The sequence below is a fragment of the Pteronotus mesoamericanus genome, unplaced genomic scaffold (genome assembly GCF_021234165.1).
Source record: "Pteronotus mesoamericanus isolate MK-2021 breed Mesoamerican mustached bat unplaced genomic scaffold, CSHL_Meso_final scaffold_651, whole genome shotgun sequence".
In the NCBI taxonomy this organism is placed as follows: Eukaryota; Metazoa; Chordata; class Mammalia; order Chiroptera; family Mormoopidae; genus Pteronotus; species Pteronotus mesoamericanus.
In genome coordinates this window covers 13,245,160-13,264,353 of record NW_026555325.1, presented here as the reverse complement: position 1 = coordinate 13,264,353, position 19,194 = coordinate 13,245,160, and the positions used below count along the sequence as shown (strand labels likewise).

General features: G+C 39.7%; 1 protein-coding gene across 4 annotated transcripts in view; it reads right to left on the bottom strand.

Annotated features, from left to right (window-relative positions):
• Positions 1 to 17,151, bottom strand: part of LYPD6B (LY6/PLAUR domain containing 6B) — a 161,057-nt gene extending 143,906 nt beyond the window's left edge. The window contains exon 1 of one of the 4 annotated variants that reach the window (XM_054562592.1): positions 17,088 to 17,151. The gene's annotated coding sequence lies outside the window, so the exon portion shown is untranslated. Of the gene's footprint in view, positions 1 to 16,914; positions 17,067 to 17,087 lie in introns of those variants that run through there. The other 3 variants (XM_054562595.1, XM_054562591.1, XM_054562593.1) reach the window with 3 other exon arrangements.
• Positions 17,152 to 19,194: the final 2,043 nt, after the last annotated feature.

The window sequence follows — 19,194 nt, the reverse complement described above, 5'->3', positions numbered from 1 at the left end:
ACTTCTTTTCTAGAAACTATGATGCCACACCTTCCAATGCACAGGACAAAGGGAGTTTTTAGTGCTTAATTGTCCCTTCCCTGGAAGGCACCAGTAAGAAACTCCTCAGATTCTTAGGGTATAAAAACAGTCGTCAAAAGTAAAATAAATTATACTGGTCATCTCATTAATCAGGAATGTCAGCGAGGAACAAGACAAGGAAGTTTGATCTCACCACTTCTATTCAACATTGCACTGTCAAAGCAATTAGCCAAGAAAAAAAAATAAAAGGCACCCATATTGGAAAGAAAGAAGTAAAAACTATCTCCATGTGAAGATGACATGATCATTATATAGAAAATCCTACTGAATTCACTAAAACAAACAAACAAACAAAAAAAAACAAACTACTGAAGTTAACCAAATTCAGAAAGGTTTCAGGATACATGATCAAAACACTAGACTCTATTATAGTTCTAAGCACTACCAACAAATCCAAAAATGAAATTAAGAGAATTTTATTTATACTACAATAGAAAGAATACAATGCTTAGTAATAAATTTAACTTTAAAAAATTAACTTTAAACTTTTTAAAAAGATTTTATTTATTTATTTTTAGAGAGAGGGGAAGGGAGGGAGAAAGAGGGAGACATACAACAATCGGTTGCTCCTCTCACACCCCTAACCAGAACCCTGCCTGCAACCCAGGTATGTGCCCAGACAGGGAATTGAACCAGCAACTCTTGGGTTCGCGGGCCAATGCTCAAGCCACACCAGCCAGGGCTAAACTTTTTTTTAATTAAAAGAAGACTCGAACACTGAAAATTTACCAAACATCACTGAAAAAAATTAAAGAAGACCTAAATAACTGGAGAAACATCTCTCAAATTAATAATCCTCAAACTGATCCACAGACTCAATGCAATCCCTATCAAAACCCAAGCTGGCTTTTTTTGCAGAAATTAACAAACTAATCCTAAAATTTGTATGGAAATATATGGGACCCAGAATAGCCAAAACAATCTTGAAAAAGAACAAAGCTGGAAGACTTACACTTTTCAATTTCAAAACTACTACAAAACAACAATAATCAAAATTGTTTAGTCTGACATAAGGATAGACATAAACCAACAAATAAAACTGAGAATACAAAAATAAACTATATATTAATGGTCAACTGATTTTTAACAAGGGTGCTGTGAAAATCAACAGGAGAAAGAATACTCTTTTCAAAAAAATGGTACTAGTATAACTGGATAGCTAAATGCAAAAGAATAAATTTGGATCCCTAAATCATACCATATATAAAAATTAACTCAAAACAGATCCAATATCTAAATGAAAGAGCTAAACCTGTAGGTGGAACCTGACGTGGAGTTGACAAGGACCGGATGTTATCGGACTCCACATCTGAGTTACCCAGGAAGCTTGTGGAAGGCCTCCTGTTCTGTTTTATTGTGCATTCAACTTTGTAAAGCGCATGCACATTCCATTTTAATGGAACTCTTAGGAAAACCACAGGTATAAACTTTTGTGACCTTAGATTAGGCAATGTTTTCTTAGACATGACACCAAAAGCACAAGTGAAAAAAAATAGAATAATAAGATGTTATCAAAAATAAAACTTTTGTGTTTCAAAGAATACTATCAAGGGAGTGAAAAGATAACCTTTAAAATAAGAGGAAGTATTTGTAAATCGTGTATCTGATAAGGGCCTAGTATGCAGAATACATAAAGAACTCCTACAACTCCATAATAAAAAGATAAATAACCCAATTTTAAAATGGGCAAATAATTTGAATAGACATTTCTCAAAAGAAGATATACAAATGGCCAATATAGGAATGAAAGATGCTCAACATCATTAGTTTTTAGGAAAATGCAAGTCAAAACCACAAAGGGAAACTATGTCCAACACACACAGACGCCTAGAAGCAAAAGACGGACAATGAGAAGTGTTGGTGAGGACAGGGAGTAACAGCAACCTCAGGCCTACTGGTGGGAATGCAACGTGGCACAGCTACTTTGGAAACAGTTTGGCAATTCCTCAGAAAGTTAAACGGTCACCATGTGATCCAGCAATTGCATTCCTATGTATGTACCCAAGAGAACTAAAATATGCCCACAAAAAAAAAACTTAACGTGAATATTCATAGAAGCATTATTCGTCACAGCCAAAAAGTGAAAGTGACCCAAATCTCCAACAAGACGAATGAAAGGACTGACAGAATACGGTACCTTAAGAAAATAAAATATTTTTCAGCCATGAAAAGGAATGAAGTACTGGCTTATGCTATACCTTGAAACCATTACGAACCTTAAATTTTGAAACTATTGTGCAAAATGAAAGAAGCTAGACATGAAAGGCTGCATGTTGAATAATCCCATTTACATGAAATGTCCAGAATAGGCAAATCCACAGAGATCAGTAAGTAGATCAGTGGTTGCCAGGGGCTGAGGGAAGGCGGGAATGGAAAGTCATGGCTAATTAGTACAAAATATTTTTGTGGAACCATGAAAACATTCCGGATTTAGGTAGTGATGATAGTTGCTTGACTTTGGGAGCATACTAAAAACCACTGAATTATAAACTTTAATAGAGTAATTCTTATGGCATGTATGTTTATCTCAATTTTAAAATAACAAAATAATGGTGAGGTACCTTCATCTACTGCTGGTGAAATGCTCACTGGTAGAACTTCTTGGAAAAAAGGATTGGAAATGGGTATCAAATTTGACCTGATCATTCAAATTCCAAGAATTTATCCTCCATAAATAATTACAAATGTCACAACGTTAGCTATAAAGATTACCCACAATGTTGTTTATAAGATCAAAATATTGAAAATACCCTGAAGGCATGACAGAGATTTTGTAAATTATGGCACATTCATTGCATGGAAAATGCTTCATCAGCTGTTAAAATTATGTTTATGATATATTGTTAACCAGAAAAAAAGGAAATGAAATACAATATGTGATATGATCGATCATGTTTGTTTTTCTGTATATATGCATGTATGCCTCCATATCATAGAAATAACAGAACTAGACTGTCTAACGCCATAGCCATTAGCCACATGTGTATATTTAAATTTAAATTAATGAGAGTAAATAAAAATTTAAAGATTCAGTTCCTCAGTTACACTAGCCCCATTTCAAATGCTAAACAAAAAAGGACAGTGAGCACTGCAGTGAACAGCACAGAACATTTGAGTCACCACAGAAAGTTCTACTGAAATGAGCTGATACAGAAGAATATGCACCAAGTGGACTTATAGGTGCTTTTGATTTTCTTCTCTTTGTTTATGTTTATTTTCCCCTTTTTCTATAATACATATAAATGTTTATAATAAAAGAATATTTTTATTTCTGTTAAAGATTCGAAGTAAACTGAAACAAGGAAGAAGGGATCTTGGAAACCACTCCCTGGGGGCAGGTTTCACCACCACTGCGAATGGAGTGGATCCTTTGGTCTCGGCAGCCTGGAGCCTCGCCTGCTGAGAACACACCTCTGCACCCACTGCACTGGGGCGGTGAGGCAACAGGCGCACCCACGAGCTCCCACTGTTCTCACCCAAAGTTCAGCAGTTTTTCAAGAATAATGCTTCTCAGCTTGTTGTATGCCTGTGGTGGATTACGAAAGTGATAAAATGACTGTCTCTGTTCATTTTGTCCAGATTTATAGTTGCTTTCTGGGCAGAGGATTTGCAGCCTCCTCACTTGGCCACAGCCAGGAGTCTTGCCTCCTAATATAGATTTTAAAAAACAGTAATTATCCTGGTACTGCAGGAAGCTTGGGGAAGAAGCTCTCTCAAGCTCTAGGTGGTAAAATAGATTAGTTCAAGTTTTCTGGAGGACAACATGGAAATATAGATCTAGAGCCTTAAAAATACTATAACACTTTACTCAATTGCATCACTTCTAGAAAGACTATTCTAAGGAAATAATTGTGGATGTGCTTCAGAGATTTAGCTACAAGCATATACATGACAGAGTTGTTTATGATAGCAAAAAGCTGAATTCAAGCTAAAAGGCCAATATATAATCTCGTGATGAAATAGTATACCAGCCACTAAAGATAATGTGCAGGAATATTTAATGACATGGAAAATGTTTATAAAGATTAAATTTTAAAAAGTTTTAATACAATGCAAAAGAGTATTATTTCACTTTGGTAAAATACATACATATACTCACACACATATCTATGCTTAGAAGAAAGGAGACTAATTAAAATGTAAACAGTGACTATCTCTAATGGGAAAATATTTGATTGGAGAGGCACAATCTATTATTTTCACATTTGCTATAATGAACATGTGTCCTGGTGGTAATTAGAAAAAATAAAAGTTATTATTTTTAAAAGAATTAAATCATATGATATAAAACAGGAAATCCTTGTGCTTAGAACTTGAAATAAAATTACCCTTCAGTTGAGTATTTTACATTTGGCTCTGGGCTTCCTGTCTGCCAGGGCATAAAGAGAAATATAAAGAATTACATATGTCTCCCAGGAGATCAAAGGCCATCCTGGCACTAGATTCTAAGAGCAAAGTGTAATAGATGTTTCTCAGTAAGACTAATACCCACCCTGCAGTGCGCATAGCCCTCATCTTCGTCCCAACTATTCTTGTAGTTTCTGAAGAACTCTGGTCCTCATACCTTGCTAATGGACAAATAACACACTCAGGGCGCCTATTTTTTCATAAAGCACTTTCACCCCTATTTTCTACCAAAATCATCCCAAAATAAATGAGATGTTTTCAATAAGACACCAATGATGTTTTTATGCAATAATTTGGTGGTGTCACTGGCTCACTGTGAACAAGAACACTCAGATTGTTTCTTAATAATGTATGTTTGTTAGTAATGCAAAGGTAGAAGAATCAGATCAATGGCTACGAGCAGCTGCTCTAAAACTTGACGGAAATCAAAGAGGCAGAGCCAGAGTTACCAGCCATGAAAAGGCCCCAGAAGCTGAATCACTATGACAAGAAGTAGCCTCCAGAATAGCCCACAAACCACATCTGTCAGAGTCAGAGACTCTGAAGGCTGAGATGTGTGTGTGTGTTGGAGGGGGAGGGGGCGCGGGGGTTGAGAGTGGTAAGAGCAGTTGAGCCTATTACCTTCTGTGGATATCTAACCTGCTACAGAAAAGTTTAAACTAGATTTCCCTCTGTATCTGACCTACATTTTCTCTCAGATACTATGGCTCCAAGTCACTCCTAGAGATAGAAGAACTTGGAATTTCAGAGAACTTCAGAAACTACTAAAATAGCTTTCTTCTCCTTCCAAATCTTCCCCACCTTCAAATACCTTCCACTCCATGTCTCATGCTAACCTTCAAAGTCAAAATCAAATCTTTCTTGACTACCTCTGTGCCTTTTCTTTCATCTGTGACCTCTAAGAACACATGCCCACTACACAACTCATTGACATTCATCTTGCACATCATGTGTCCACAAACACGCTGTAGGCTGTGAAATACTGGGCATCTCACACAGAACCTGCCCGTGTCTCAAGCATGAGCACTAAGGTGACAAGAACATCTAGATTACCCTGTTTGGCCACTGCCCAAAGTAAACACAGGGCTCTCAAGCTCTCGTATGGGTAAGTTATAGGTAAGATTGGTAGCACAACTGCTAACAAAGCAACGATGCTAAAAGGCCGAAGTTTCTTGACTGGGAATACCATTATCTAAGATTAATTCAACAAATTAATTTCTGTACTGTTCACTATGAAGAAAAAGAAGGAAATATTCTTCTTGACATCTAAGGAGATCACAGTATGTTGGAAGACAAAGATGCATATGTACCTAATTAGGATAACATGTTATTAATGTAAACAAAATGTGGGACACAAAAATTACCCTCAAAAGCCATCAACAATTGTTCCTCAAGAGATAGCTTCAAGTTACATCCCATGGAATTTGGGCCAGTGGTTAGAAATGGTGTCTAAGAAAAGACAAGGAACCCTGGTTGGTGTGGCTCAGTGGTTTGGGTGCTGGCCTCCAAACGAAAGGGTTGTTGGTTGGGTTCCAGTCAGGGCACATACCTGGGTTGTGGGTTGGGTCCCCGGTGTGGGCGTGAGTAAGCGGCAACCACACGTTAATATTTTTAAAAAGTAAATCAATAAAAATAAAAAAATAAAGTAAAATAAAAAAAGACAAGGACCCCTCCCTTCTTCTACTCTGAACGGATCTGCCGCCTTGCAGAGCCCTGGACCCGGGATGAGGCCATTCCTGTGCGGAGGACTGAAGTTCCTCTAGTGCCTGACACTGGCCAGAGTGGTGAGGAAGCTGGAGCAGCTGAAGGAGCCGGCACTACAGGAGGCACAAGACAACTCCGAGGTACCAGAGGAGCTGTCTTGAAACCTTTTCTAGTGGAATATGGGGTGGAGAAGCATTTTTCATACTGAAGGAGCAACCCTTTGGTGGGTCATGAAATCAATTTAGGACAAGACTTACAACAAGTGCTGTTTCATAAAATGTTTGTTATGGGTATGACTATGTGTGTATGTTCGCACATGCGTGCACACACATGTGCACTGGGTCGCACAAACGGATTTCTTTCCAAAGAGTTTGCAAGGCTGTGAATTAGACAAATTTCTTGGTAGATTATAGAAGGACACTTTTCTATTCCTGAGAAGAAAAACATCTCAAACAAGTAAATCTCACAATGGGGTGTATTATTTTGAACAACTAGAGAGTTTCCAGCATCTGAAAGACAGCAAGCAGTGCCAAAACCATAGTTTGTCATGAAGTATATTCACAGAAGTCATAGAAAGTTAAATGGAAAGAACTCTAAGTTTCCTCCCCATTCTACAAGACTATCAGTCAACCGCAGGTAATTAACTACCACTGAAAGTAAAACTAGAAGGGAAACAATTCCACAGTCACAAGGGTGAATACATACAGCCTCAAATTTTATTTGGTCATTTATGTTGGAATGGCACCCCTGTGAAAGAAAAAGGTGTAAGTGATACTTAGACCGAGGTTCTCAACCAAGATGTGCATCCGAATCACCTGGGGAGCTTTTAAAAGATACCGATGCCTGGATCCCAACGTATATCAAGCAAAACATGGGAGCCCAGGACTTTTATTTTGTTTAATGTTCCCTAGGTAAGAGTTGAGAATCACTGATTTATACATATAAAACATATAAATAAAATTGTACAAAGCATACAGGGAAAGAAAACAGCACCAGGATTTTACAAGAAGATCGTAAAAAGAAAGAGCTACAGAACATCAAATCAAGGCTTTTAAATTCTTCTCAGGGCTGAAAAGCATCACAAATAAACAGCCAGATAAACTGCAAGTTCATAACTTTCTTGAATTCATTAGACAGCTGAGGTCACAGGGGAGAAAACTAGCCCAAAATCTAAGAGAACCAGTCACCTGCAGGAAGAAACAAGACATAAGCACTTGTTTACCTGAGGCAAAGGTACCTGGACACTGGCTAACAAGCATCAAGTAACAAATAATGGAGTGCTTCTGGGAGAGTTGAAAGAGCATGAGATAGATCACGCAAAGGCACAGTGTAAAAGGAAAACCTAAGGATGACACTGAAACAGATACTGAAAAAAACCACTCAGCAAACCAGCCCCAACTCTGAACTGTAGATATTGTAACTCCAGAGGAATCTGAAGTCTCTGGTGCACTGAGGATAACCACAGCAACAAACTTCAAATCTAGTTCAACTCCTAACTACATTGATCACTAAAGGCCTAATGAAACAGAAAAGCTTACCCATTTCCAGGCATAAAAACTATCTAAGTTTCTAATGTTCTACACAAAATGTTCAATTCTCAACAAAACATTTACAAGGCATACAAAAAAAATCAAGAAAAAACTACACTGCCAAAAAACATAACAATTAACAGAAACAGACTCAGATATAACTCAGATGTTGAACTATCAGACACAAAAAATTAAAATAAACATAATTAATTGTAAAAGACCCTTAGAAAAGGTAAACAACATAGAAGGTTAAAAGTATAAATTTAACAGAGAATGAGAAACTATAAGAATAAATTGAAAATGTTTGAAAGGTTAAACACAGTAATAGAAATTAAGAATGCTTCCAACAGATATTCCTCAATAGACTTGACACAGCCAAGGAAAGAATCAGTGAAATTACCCAAACTAGGTCAGTAGAAATTACCCAAACTAAAACAAGAAGGAATAAAAGGATGAACAAAATAAACAAATTCAAAATGTGTCCAAGGGCTGTGGAATGATACCAAAAATTCTAATCTAGGTATAATCAAAATTGCAGGATAAAAGAAAGAAAGTGTGGCAGAAGAAATATATGAAGAAATAACTGCTGAGGATGTTCCAGAATTAATGACAGATACCAAACCACAGATTCAAGCTGAAGAATACCAAGCAAGCAGGTCAAATACCAAGCATGTATGTGTGTGTGTGTGTGTGTACACACAAAGGCATATCATATTCAAATAGTTGAAAACCAAAGAGAAAGAGAAAATATTGAAAACAGTAAGAGAAAAATGAAACAGTCAATAAAAAGGAACAAAGATAAGAATTACAGAAGGCAGGCAAATAAGAAGACAATGAAACAACACCTTTAAAGTGCTAGAAGAAAAAAACTGCCAACCCAGATTTCTATATCCACTGAAAATATCTTCCAAAAAAAGTAGGAGAAATAAGGACTGTCATAGATGAACAAAAACTGAAAGCATTCATTGACAGGAGATCCACACTATGAGAAATGCCAAATGACGTTATTTAAGCAAAGTACAATGCCAGACAGAAACTTGGATCTGCTCAAAGACAAGAAGTGCTTGAAATAGAATAAATGAAAGTCAAACAAAATTAACCTTTTTTTGTTTTTAATTGATATAAAAGACAGCTGATTGTTTAAAGTAAGAGTCAGCAAACTATGACCTTCAAGCCAAATCCAGCCCAAAGTCTGCTTTAGTATGATCTATGAGCTAAGAATGGCTTTATGTTTTTAAAAAGAAAAATACACAACAGAGACCCTATGTGGCTCAAAGCCTAAACTATTTACTTTCTGGCCCTTTACAGAAAAATTTTGCTAACCCAGTCTAAAGCAAAAATAGTAGCAAGGTTTTGTTTACAGTATATGTAAAAAAAAAAATGATAATGATAGCACAAAGGATGTAAAAGAAGAATTGGGAACTTACTGCTGAAGGTCCTTTACACTATACATGAAACAGTAATTTACCTGAAAATAAACTCTGGTGTATGTATGTATATATCTATATATCACTAAAAATGTTAAAGAAGCATAAATAAGAAGTCCATAGAGAAGATAAAAGGGAATCATAAAAAATGCTCAATAACTAGGACAAAAAAGCAAGAACAAAAGAACAAATGGAGCAAACAGAAGACAGCTTGGCAAAATGATAGATTTTAATAGAAAGATTTTAATAGATAGATTTCATAGTAAGTGTGAACCATCAACACAGTGATTAAAGACAGATATTATCAGATTGGTTAAAATATTAAGACCCAGCTATATGAGGTCCACAAGAAACTCACCTTAAAAATACAGACATAGATTGGTTAAAAGAAAAAGAGCAGATAAAGGTATAGGACGCAAACACTAACTGAAAGAAAGCCAGAGTACCTATACTATAAACACTCAAAGTAGACTCCAGAGTAAGGAATATTAACAGGGATACAGAGGATATTGTACAATAAAAATGGGATCCATTCTCCCTTTCTTAGGACATAACCCTAAATATACATTCACTTAAGAACAGATGGTTAAAATGTGAAACAAAAATAAAAGTGACAAACAGAAAAAACAATCTGTAATTTTAGCTGGAGACTCTAGCATCCCTGTGTTCCCTTGATAAAAACAAGTAGAAAATAAGTATGGACACAGAAGATCTGAACAATTCTATCCAGCAACTTGACCTAACATCTCTGAACATTCTACCCAACAGTAGCAGAATACACATTCTTTTCAGAATTTTTACCAAGATAGACCAAATTCTGGGCCATAAAACAAATGTGAACAAATCTTAAAGAACAGAAAGTAGGCAAATTATATTATGAGATAATAATAGGATTAAACTAGAAATCAGTAAGAGAAAGACTTCCAGGAAACTACTAAATATGGAAAAATTATATGACATATTTTAAAATAACACATGGGTCAAGTTGAAGTCTCAATGAAAACATTTAAGTATTTTAATTCTAAATGAAAAAGAAAATACACATATCAAAATTGTGAAATGCAGCTAAAGCAGTGGTTAAACGGAAATTTATAGCATTAAATGCTTATTTTGAAACAAGAGAAATCTCAGATGAGTAGCATAAGCTTACCCTTTAACACTGGAAAATAAATTGAACCCAAAGCAAAAATGAGGAAGAAAATAACAAAAAACAAAAATCAATTAAGTTAAAAATAAAGAAAATTAAGAAAAATAATAATTAAGAAAAATAAAAGATGATATTAATAAAACCAAAATCTGGATCTTTGAAAAGATCAATAAAATTGATAAACTTCTAGACAGAGTAAGAAAAAGACTGAAGACACAATTTACCAATTGCAAGAATGAAATGGGGAACATCACTGTAGACTCCCCAGGCATTAAATGGATAATATAACACTACAACAAACAAGCCTATATCCATCAATTTGACAACTTAGTAAATCAATCCCTTGAAAGCTATAAACTATCAGAACATATCAAGAAAAAAATAAGTAACCTGCATTGTAGAAAACCTATATCTATTAAAGAAATTAAATATGTAGTTAAAAACCTTCCATCAAAAAAAACTCTAGGTCCAAATGGTTTCATTAATTAATTCCACCAAATACTGAAAAAAGAAAAAATACCAAATCTATATATTCTCTTCCAAAAATTCGTCACAACACAGTGAAGTTATCCCAGGAATACAAGTCTGGTTCAACATTTGAAAATCAATCAGTGTAATTCACCATATTAAATATGAAGAAAAATCACATGATCCTGTCAATAGATGGAGAAAAAGCACTCAACAAAATTCAAAATCCATTCATAATAAAAACTCAGTAAACTAGGAATACAATGGCATCTACAAAAAAACCTCAGCCATCATCATAATTAATAGTGAAAGATTGTTCCCCACCATGATAAAAAAACAAGGCAAGATATTCTCTCTCACCACTCCTATTCATCATTGTACTGGAAATCTTAGTCAGTGCAATAAGACAAGAAAATAATAAAAGGCATCCAGATTGGAAAGGAAGAAATAAAGTTGTCTGTGTTTACAGAGGACATCATTGTCTGTGTAGGAAATCTCAAAGAATCTACAAATAAACCTCCTAGAACAAGTCAGTGACTTTATCAAGGTAACAGAATACAATGTCAATATAGAAAAATCAATTGTATATCTATACATGCTAGCAACAATAGCAATCCCTCAAAAATGAAATACTTAAGTATAAATATAACAAACCATGTGCAAAACTTCTATCATAAAAACTACCATACTGACAGAAAAATAAGGAAAAAAACCTGAAATAAATGGAGAGGTAAGATATATCGTGTTCATGAATGGAAAGACTCATTGTAAAGATGTCTATTTTCCCTAAATTGATTTATATTCAATACAATCCCTCTAAAAGCCCCAGAGGGAATTTTTATATATATTGGCATGCTGATTCTACAATTTATACTGAAAGGCAAAGGAACTAGAAGAGCCATAACAATTCTGAAAAAGAATAAAGTCGGAGGACTTATACTATCAACTTTCAAAACTTATTATAAAGTCACAGTAATCAAGACAGTGTAGTGTTGGCACAAAGTAGGCATATAGATCAAGGGAAGAGAATTGAAAGTCTAGAAATAAACACATTTATGGCCAATTGACTTTCAACAAAAGTGTCCATACAGTTCAAATAGGGAAAGGATAGTCTTTTAAACAAATGGTGCTGGAACAATTTAACTTCCACATGCCAAAAAAATTTCCTTGACTGATACTTCACTCCTTATATAAAAATTAGCCCAAAATGAGCAATAGACTTAAGTATAAAACATAAAACTATGAAACTTCTAGAAGAAAACAGAAAATTTTCAAGACTTTTAGTCAGGCCAAGAATTCTTAACTAAAACAACAAAAGTCTGATCCATAAAAATATTGATAAATTGGTTTATCAAAGTTTTAAAAATTCTTCCCTGAGAAAAATACTGATACAAGAATAAAAAGATAAGACAGACCAGGAGATATTATTTGTAAATCACATTTTCAACAAAGAATATATATCTAGATTATGTAAAGAATGCTCAAAACTTGACAGTAAGAAAAAAACAACCCAATAAAAATCAAATAGATCATCAAAATTACCTCTGCATAACACTTCTATGCTGTAAATTTTTATTTGAATATGTATATTTTTCCAGTCAGTTAGAGATCCCAACTGCTCACCAATTTTCATTTGTACCACATTTTTGACACCAAAATTGGGCTTTTAATCTCTGTTAACCTTTGATGCACTTTACACTGATTCTTTTAAAAAACTATTAGTTTTCTTTGAACTCAGGAATAAAATTTCATGTAAGTCCTTAATAAAGAGACTAGTTCTCTATCAAATAAAATTGGCTCTATAAATAACAACAAAAAAAATTGCAACTTTCTGATTCATCAAACTTATTTCCTCACCTTTTATATAATGAACCTGAGCATGAGTCATCACATTTTTAATCGCCACCCTGCTCCCTCCCTCCCCTGCTACCGAAACTGAACACTTGTGGAACATAATGATGAAAGAAATGACCCTTACTTTCCCTTTACTCATATTTCTTCACTTATATCTCATCACCTGGTACCATGTTTTGTAAGTCATTGTAAATCATGTTTGGGAACATTGTGAAGTATAGCAAATACATTCAGCATGACAGAAATCCTTTAAGATTAAGTTATTCAATATGTAAATATGTAACCCTCTTCTTCCAAGTGAACATGTGCATTCTGTTGTGTATTGTTCTGTTTTTTGTTTGATTTTTGCCCAATACCATACCTGGTCATACTATATTTCTCTGCTGGCAACCAGAGAGATAATAAATCTGGAAGATTTTCTATGCCCTGCATGTTTCTTCTCTTAATCTTTTTTTTTTTTCATTACAGTACTTCTCATCACCTGACATAAGAAAGAAAAAAATAGTAAATGTCTCCTTCCTGTAAATTGTAAGTTCTATGAGAACAGAGACTGTGTCTTTCCTGTGTATTCGTTTATACCAGCACCCAGAACAGTGTCTGGTACATAGTAGAAGCTCAATAAATATTTATGGAATGAATAATTAGCTAATGTTCCTCTCTACTTCATTCTCTCACATTCTTCCAGAGATCCTGGCCAGCCTATGGCAGTACTACTGAAGGAAACAACAGAATACGGTGCCTTCCACTCTCTCCCTTCTGCCAGGATTCGTGACCAGGTCTTTGTGTCAATTTATGCACTAACTAGATATTAAGGATGGAGGATCATGAGAAGTAGCATCCGTGGTTATCCAATCTAACTCCAAATGTTCACCGGTGACCACCATATCAAATGGAAACAAAAAGAAGCACTCACCTTATACTTCAAATGAAAACAGGCTAAATGCCTTCAAAGCAATAGACAGGCTGGTTTCCTACTAAACACAGCTATCGAGTATTCACTCACTGGACTTATGGTCCATGGAATTGTTTTCTAGTCCAGGATCTACCACTAACTGCATCTTCACCAAGTCCCCGCCCGTTAGTTTAAAGACAGGTAACAAAACTGAATTGAAAACATGATCCCAGGCAGCAGGAGGAGAGTGAAGCGGAGGTACTGGGGAAGGCCGGGAAGTGGAGGGCACAGCAGAAAGGTTACCTGTGAAACCTCTTCAAACTATACATGGCCCACCAATGAAGTCCTCCACCCTAACCCACCCCTTGTGAATTACCACCACAGACTGAGTCTCTTTTGCTGTTACTAATGGGAGTATGAAAAACTCAGAGAAACTTTTCTAGGTTTTGAGTGTAAGTTCTTTGAGAAGTCGAACCAAGGTGTATGCCTGTTAGTGATATCCAGAGTGGTGTCTAACATAGAGCACTCCTGTCTCTATCTGGCTCTCCAGCCTCAGCTCCTTCCCTCTCATCAGCCACACCATAAGCAGGGCCCAGCAGAACTAGGGCCTGCTGGAGTGCGGTTGGTAGAGTAATAATATTTAATTTGAACATCTCACCTAAAATATCATAAGGTGTTCTTGGTGTGATATTGTAACGTTACAGAATTACATCCTCATGATTTTGTAATAAAATATTCTGTAGTAAAAAAAAAAAGGAGTATTATTTGTGCCAGACCCTGTACTTCTATTGTGCTGAACTTCTCCTGTTTGCCCACATAGGCCATGCCTTTCGTCTCTGTCACCACCTGTGGGAGACACGGGTGACTGCCTACCTAACAGCCCGAAAGGCAGTCTCGCTTTCTTCCTTGCTAAGAGAATTTCGATTTTGTTCAGATAGAGAGCATTGATGTGCTCAGGGAAAGTGAGCCCCGCCCCCAGCTCCCGAAGACTGCATGGCCAAAACATTCATAGCCACCCTCTTCTCCTTTGCCAGTGACTGGTTTAGGGTGGGCATGTGATTATTCTGGCCAATGGCACTTGGCCATGGCACATGGAACTTCTAGGAAATTTTGTCCTTTGTTATCAAGAGGAACACAGAGTAGCGAACCCTGTCTCTTCCTTTCTGCTTTGGGTGTTATCAAGCGGAGGCATAACGAAACTCTGGTTACCCTGTTACAGGGCAGAGAAAACAAAAAGAACCTTCGAGGGGCCAACCTAGCACTGGAACTACTTTGAACTGCCCACCTCCAGACTCTTTACACAAGATAGTAAAGTAACCTAAATAATGCTAATTACAACAGAAAGTGCCCTAAATGATACACTACCCCAAGTCCCTCCAACTTCTCCCACAGCAACCCCACTCATCTCTAATATTAAGGTCAACTGCAGTTTCCTTGGAAAGTCTTCACTATGTTCCCAGTGAAACAGCCCCAGATGTTGCCTTTCCAGCTAGACTGTGAGCTCAAAAGCAAGCATCTTCACCCTTGGCAGTAGCCATAGCCCTTGTTGGGCATTAATTAAATGTTTAATGAATGAATGAACAACAAAACAATGAATGAAAGGATGAATATGCAAGATGCCTTCATGCCTTGGATAAAGATTTGATGACTCACAGACAGAACAAGGCATCCAGGCTATGTAAACTCTGATGTAGACATTTTCAGGTGGTGGTCAGCAAAGGCAGAGATAGTGCGATGGCCTTGTCCTATTTTTATCTGCCCAGAATGCAGCCTTCTCCTTGGGAACTGCCACTCCCCACCCAATCCCTAGCAGCTGGGGTGGCACCATCACAGTAACTAAACTGATCTCTCCAGGCACTGGTGGCACCTGGGTAAAGTATCCACTTCTATGATGGAAAACTACTCCCTAGCCACTGAGATGGCTTGGCCCTGCGTGGGTCTAATATATCAATAAGATTTGCTATGATGATGGAGAAGGTAGAAGCCCCACCCCACCCCACCCTCTCTCTGAAGGAGCAGATAAGCCTGAAGCTGCCAGTGATATCTATCACTCCACAGTAAGAACCAGTCAACAGAGAGCAAAGAGCCAGGATGTACTGTATTTTGCTGTGTATAATGCACACTCATTGCCCAAAGTTTTGAGGGAAAAATAGGGATGCACATTATACATGGGTATAATGACTCCACACTATGGGTATAATTATGAGTATAATAATCCCATGTATAATGAGCACAAATGTGGTGTGCATCGTACACGGCAAAATATGGGTATACGAGAAAGACGGTGCCCTACAATGCCTGAAGCTAAAACCCTCAGCCTTTTCCTTTATGGGACCCACCCACTTCTATATTGCATAGGGCAATTTCCATGTGAAGAAAATTCAACCGAAAGGAAGAAGTGTGACAAAGGTAATAATGAGAGCAGGCTGATAACACCCCTTCTATCTGCAGGGTCTGGGCACCAGCTCCCCTCCCCGCCCCCATCTCGGCCTCTAGAATGGTGTCAAGAAGTCAGGTAGCCCAGAGGAGGCCTAGCTATGAACAAGTCAGAGTGGTAAAAAACAAAGAATTAATTAAATTAAAAATAAAAAAATTTTAAAAATTAAAAAGACTCCCCCCTCCAAAAAAAAACAACACACCACCCCTAGGCTCCCTTCCAAAAGAGTCTCCTGGATCTCCCTTCTGTTTAGAAATGTGTGGAGACTTCTGGAAGGCATAACGTGTTACATTAACACCTAAAAAAAAAAATGGAGAGAACTTTTTACCAAGCACTGTGCTATGTACTTTATGAACATCCTATAACTTAAGGCTGTTCTAATGATGATAATATCCATTTTACCTTTGAGGAAACTGAGGATCAGCGAAGTTAAATACCTTGCTCAAGGTAACAGCTAGTAACTAGTTAAACGCCATTCTCCACTTCTTCCACTTGATCAGGCCCCGGGAGAGGGAGAGCGCCCCGCCACCTCCACCTCTCACAATGCCCCAGGGCACGGAGACCTGCAGTCTTACCACCTAAGGCCCAAGGAGTCAGAGTAGCTTCGCACAGTTAGCTTTTCGGAAGCCCCAAGTAACCCATGTGTAGGTCGGTTATTCAACACCAACACCAAAAGTAAAGAGCCTGGCAGAGGGAGCAGCAGCACCGACACGGGCCCCTGGCAAGCGCCGCAGACGGAGAGGCTGGAGCTCCCCTGGCTCCGAAGTCGGCCTGAAACCCCCGCACCAGCTCCGCGCTCGTCTCAGCAGTCCGGCCCCCTAGCCTCTTCTGTCCCCGCCAGCACCGCGGAAACAGTGCTTCCGCGGACCCCGGCCACTTCGAGACACGCAGACCCTGCCGTGCGCGCGGCCCCCGCTCCTGCCCGCTCCAGATGTATGCAGCTGTTCGCCCTAAGCCAGCAACCGGACCTCGACCTCTCTGCCGTCTTGCGGCCCCCGCGCGCCTCGTTCCCCTCCGCGCGCCGGACCAAGGTACCCCGGCAATGCCCGCTTCAGCTGTTCGGCCCCGCAGGGCCCCGGAGCGGGTTCCGCAGTGTCCCAGCTGACCACGGTGCCCGACCCGCTGCGCCTGCCCGGCTCACCTGCGCCTCCCGCGCCAGCCGGGCCCTCGGCGCACTCGCCCGGCTCCCGGCCTCGGCTCGGAGCGCGCCCGCAGGGGGCTGGCTTTGGCTGCGGCCGCGCTGGGCGGGGTGGGTGGGGCGGGGCGCGTCTCCTCCCCGCCCTTATCCACCTGGGGCACCCGGAGAGGGCCGAGGCCGGACAGGTGAACCCCTTCTGCCAGTGAGCAGCCCCGGGCTCCAGCTCCTCTGGGAAACCTCAAGGATCCTCCGCGGGGCGGAAGAGAGGCCCGGGCGACCTCGCTCTAAGTGACACCTGGTACCCTTAGAGCTTGGGAGATGGCGGGGAGTCAGGGCCCGGCCTGTTCTCACCCCGCCTAGCCCGCTTATGAAATGGAACGCAGAGAGAGTGAACTGGACCCAACTGGGCTCGAAGAGGGGAAGGCCAACCTCTTTCTATAGTAACCAAGACCCTCAGGGTGAAAATGATTGAGCCAAGGGCACAGGTAAGTTAGTTCAGAACTGGGAGAACTCAAAAGGCCTTTTCCAATCATTCCACCCTACCCCATTCCCATGTCACCCACCCCTGAAACGATCCCCCCTCTCTTTTTTTAGTAATGGCATTAGGCTATGTAAATATAAACGAACATTTCTGATCGTAATATCCTCCCCAACCCCAGACTGTAAGCCCCAGATGGGACAGGAACCTTACCTGTCCACTGCTGAATCACCAGAACCTTGAACAAACCCAGGACAGAGCAGGTGTTCATTTAATACCTAATAAACAAACAAGATGTGGCCCAGCCTTATTCTGGTCATTCACATCAAGCTGGAGTGACTCACTCCCACGTTAGCAACCATAGGGGGGCTTCTAGGCCACCTATCCTTCTTACTTCCCCGCCCACCACCAGCCAAGCAAGCTGGGGGAGGTCTACATTTCCAGGGTAACTTTGTATCCTGTCAAGCAAATCTTTAACTTCCAAAGATGTCACAGGGAAGGAAACTCTGAAATATAATGCAGTCTTGCTAGGCTTGCGCTGTGGAAACACTGTGGCAACTGACCCAGAACTGCCACAGCTGGTGGTCTGAAGTGCTGGTGGGACCTGTAGCTGGGAAATCTTGATGGGGACAGAACTTCCGCACAAATGGGGCTTGGGTTTGTTCCTCTGCTGTAATCTCTGACCTGTGGTCTTTGCAGTCCTCTCAGAGGTCAAATGTGACCCAAGACACTTGCATTTACTGAGTCCCTAACAGTGTCAAAAACAAAGACATGTAAAAATAAGATACAAAGAGTGTGGTATTTTGTGTGTGTGTTCCACTGAACAAGTGAAAGGGCTTCACACACATACACACACGAGGTGATGTGTGATGCGGCTACTGTCATGACTCACTAAAGAAATCCATTTCAAGAATAGTATGGGGAATGCTGTATAACTTTAAAGTTAAGATGGACAACATTCTCCTTGTAACTATTTCAGTACTCCTTTACGACTGCATGTATTATGGCCTCAAAGGCCCTAACTGGAGACTGCCAAGGTGAGGTCAGGGTCAAGGGGCCTGTTCCTTCCCTTCCCCCAACAATATGCTCAATGTCTCAGGCCCGGACCCCCTCATTCCCCTTCATCAGTGAGTCCTGCGTGCATGGGTGTTTAAGGTCTGGCGCTGCCAGGCTGGGCACATCACACTGGCCAAAGGCAACCTGGAAAAAAGTTGCAGTGGACGCCCCACCCAGGCGTGTCCTACTCCAGCTCTCCTCCATCTGCGGCAAGTGTGGAGGCCGGTGTCCAGGGTGGGGCTGTGGTAGGGCCTGCCCGTCAGAACTGCCACTTGCACCGGCAGGTGGGGCAGAGCACGGGAGCTCCTTTGGGTCTCAGCCACGTGAAAAGGGCCCAGCCCTGTTGGGCGTTGGTTTCAATCAGTGGAGCATGAGATCCCCCATGATTTAGGATCCTCCTGCTGAGTGTGATCTTGGCCGGGCCATCCTGGTAAGTGATGCTACCCAGACAGACTGGCCTGGGAATCATCAGGAAGGCACGAAGTTCTGCCCTGGCACCCACTAGGGCTCCTTCTCTCTCCCTCCCTCTCTCTAACTCCCCCCTTCCCCCACCTTCATCAGTACTTCCTGAATATC